Genomic DNA, 4,049 nt, shown 5'->3' on the forward strand with positions numbered 1-4,049 from the left:
ATGTCTGAGCTGAATGTGTTCCTGCACTCCAAGGAGGCCAGCAAAGAGTACATGACCAATGACCATGAATGAGTACCAAGGATGCATGAAGGAGTGACGCGCACAATACAGTGACCATCATCAGAAATGACCTCCAGGCGGTATAAGATGTCTGTTTATGGAAATGGAGCAATTAGTAGGGCCGGTACACAGCGGTCACACTTGGACACAGAACATTGGAGACCGGGGTCGTGGACCCCCAGCTGTGTTGTCAGGATGACGGTGTCACATGCAAAACGAAAAGCCTGTTTTTTCCCAGGTTGCATCACTCGTGACATCAGTATAAATGCATGCGTCAGTGTAAATGGCAGCTCCTTTAGTATTGTCTCCTTAATGTCTTGTATATTGGATAGGGGGTTGCTCCAATCAGGTTTTTTGGGACCGATCCCCGACTTTTTTCTCTCACGATCGGCCGATACCGATCCCGATCTTGTGCGTAAGGAGGAAATTCTAATATTTCCAGCTCGAAGCATTCGAGCGTTTCACATGGCTGATAGGTGCCTGCAATTAAAGTGCTCTGCCTCCTGTTCTAACCTTTTTTGGAATTTTTGGAACCTTAAGCATTTTTGCATGCTGTGAACGCAATGGTGTTCTGGCAGGTTCATAAGGCTCGATGCGTTCGTTGAGATACAAGGTCAAGAGTGCTGTTATTTTATATTCCACAGACCAGAGGACAGAGCGCTCTGGCCACGTTCAGGTGTTTAGACAGATATCTCGTGTTGCGGGCAACCCCTGCCTGGGTCGGATTGGGGATTACTAAGTCCCTGCGACATACTAGCGTCACGTCCAGGGGTTGTACTGTACTTGTACACATACAGTTGTACATCAAGCTGAAGTGGTTCACATGACGCTCGTCTGGCCACCGATCGGATTAAAATGCTTTTTATTGAACAATACGGAAGATACCGGTACTTAGACCAGAGCGTTTCAAGTTACATCCTCGGCCGTGGGGTCAGGGACGTGCACAGATAGACTCTAGGGGTGCTAGAGCACCTGCCCTTTGCACTCTTGACCAGAAGTGCCCTTTTGCTCTTCTTCACTTTACAGTATGTAGCCCATGGTTACATCGATCAATTCTGGATTAAAAGCTTCTAATATATTGACAATTCCCCAAAATGTGCATTGCAATTTTCTTCTATAAATCTGACACTACTAGGGCAGCCGGCGGTTCTGCGTGCCGTGCAAGGTGCCCTTTTTTTTTACTTGAGCAACTGCCCCTCAAAATGTCTGTGCACGCCACTGCGTGGGGTCAGCACTTTATATTTGAAATGTGAACGTTTATGTAGATGTACGGGTTGTAAATGGAGAAATATCCTAAACCAGGAACAAGTTGCGCCATGACTGTCATGATATGACAGTCATGTTTCAGGGCTACCTCACGCTACAGAAACAGGAGATCTCCTGGGAGGCTCCTGACCATAATGGGCCACATGGCTCTGGAACTGTTCGTTCCCCAAGGCTGCTTGCTTTACGGCTTTCTGCCAATTTCTACCTAATAATTCAAAATGTTCTCTTATTATATTTTATGCAGGAGCAGCAAAAATATTCTGTTCTTACCGTGTGTGTGTGTGTGTGTGTGTGTGTGTGTGTGTGTGTGTGTGTGTGTGTGTGTGTGTGTGTCTGTTTACTTTTCAGGATTCATATTCAAAAACATCAAAAGCAGCAGATCTACAAGCTCAAAACGCGCCGCATTTCGAGCTTGTAGATCTGCTACTTTGATGTTTTTGTGTGACGCTGTAGTAGGATCAAATAGGGCGTTAATTTACGGAAAAAACGCCAAAAAATAAAATATGGAGACAGGAGGTTTCTCCTCGACAGCAACGATATTTAAAGTTCACCCCCAAAATGAGTTATTTTCTATCGATTACTCACCACATGAAGACTTGAATTCATGGAGATTTTTTTGTTTTTGTCACATTCCTAAGCCAATAATTTGATGACCGGCGGTATCTCCGGTAGGAGACTCAAAGAGTCAACTTTGAGTCTCCTACCGGAGACATTAGCATCTTTCCGCTGGTCATCAAATCATTGGCTTAGGAATGCGACAAAAACACCATGAATTCAAGGCTTCATGGGGTGTGTAATTGATAGAAAATAAGTCATTTTTTGGGTGAACTATCCCTTTAATATATATGGCAGCTTCTCGTCGTCACTGACCGAAAATGAAGACATTCATGAAGACATTCCCAGTTCCCACTCTGTGCATGTTGGGAAAAACAAACAAACAACCAACTTGGACCATAAAACCATCAACATAATGTGCTGTTGGAACGGGGAAACGGAGGCAATATTTGTGGTACAAAGTGGCTGGGATCCCAGCTGGGGAAAATCCAGTGGTGGAAGAAGTACGCATTATTTAAGTAAAATTAGCAATACCACAATGTAAAAATACTCTGTTACAAGTAAAAGGCCTGTGTTCAAAATGTTACTTGAGAAAAAGTATGAAAGTATTGGCATCAATAAGAAAGTACCCAAAGTAAAAGCACTAAAAAGTTTGAAAATAGCAGATCTACAAGCTCACAACGCGTCGCGATGCGACACGTTGTGAGCTTGTAGATTGGTTATTGTCAAATAGCCTAGGTATAAAATAGGGCTAAAGTGGTTAATGTATGTTTTATAATATAATCATTTATATCTGCAAAGTAACTATTAACTAAAGTTTTTCAAATAATTGCAGTGAAGTAAAAGTGCAATATTTTCCTCAGAGATATAGTGGAGTAAAAGTATTGACAATTGGAAATACTCCAGTAAAGTAAAAGGTACCTCAAAATTGGTCTTGAGTAAATGTACTTAGTTACTTTTACACCACTGGGAAAATGTGGAAGTTCAATGTGCATGTTTAACAACTGTTATTGAGGTTAGTGTGGGAAAGCGTTTCACATGGATGGATTCTGGGCAGAGAAGAAGAAGAAGAAGAAGAAGAAAAAGTCACCCTCCTTGTTTACATCTACTCCTCCAACACCATGGAGACGTGATGACCACGTGTCCTTTACCGTAAACCAACCAGCAGTGGTTCTCAACCTGTGGGTCAGGACCCATTTGTGGGTCGCGGACAGTGGTGTGAAAAGTACTCAAATGTTTTACTTAAAGGGATATTTCACTTTCAAAAAAACTTTGGGTCATTTTATTGTCTATCTAGGCCTACTCAGGCCTTTGTGAACCCCCCAGACCGTTTTTAAGTTGCTTGATTCAGTATTTAGATATTTGATATTCATTTAATCAGACACGCTGTTTTTTCGATAACATTTTTCATTTATAAAAAATTAAAAAAAAGGAAAATAAAAAAAAATTCAATACAATAAAAAAATGTAATAATAATTTTGGAAAAATGAATCGAAAAAACACAGCCCCCTCGCGTATTAGGAGGGCAGGGTGAGTCACCAGAAGCCAAGGACGGGTGTTTTTGATAAATCTAACATGTTAAAAATGGAGTTTGAAGTTATAATGGGTTCGTATAGGAAGGGGGCGTGTCTGATTAAATGAATATCAAATATCTAAATACTGAATCAAGCAACTTAAAAACGGTCTGGGGGGCTGAGTAGACGATAAAATGACCCAAAGTTTTTTTTAAAGTGAAATATCCCTTTAAGTAAAAGTATCAATACTGCAATATTGAAATACTCCGTGTTAGGGCACGGTCACACCAAAAGTAGGCCAGTAGGCCTATGGTGTGGCATGTACCAGCAGGCTTATAGAGCACACAAACGCAAGATGTGTGCGACACACGGAAAGATGTGCAAGACCATGAATCCAAGCATTTGCATTGACAAAGCATTGGCATAGGTAAAATAAAAGTGCGCCGTGACCGTGCCCTTACACGTAAAAGTCCGGAATTCAAAATGTACTTGAGTAAAAGTACAAAAGTATTGGAATCAAAATGTACCAAAAGTAAAAGTACTCATTATGCAGAATGTTCCATTTCACAAATTTTCAAATGTATACAAATCTTTCTAAATCTGTTCCTTAAAGGGATAGTTCACCCAGAACAATTATTTTTTTCTATCGATTAA

This window comes from Gymnoscopelus braueri (genome assembly GCF_963280865.1).
Source record: "Gymnoscopelus braueri genome assembly, chromosome: 8".
Taxonomy (NCBI): domain Eukaryota; kingdom Metazoa; phylum Chordata; class Actinopteri; order Myctophiformes; family Myctophidae; genus Gymnoscopelus; species Gymnoscopelus braueri.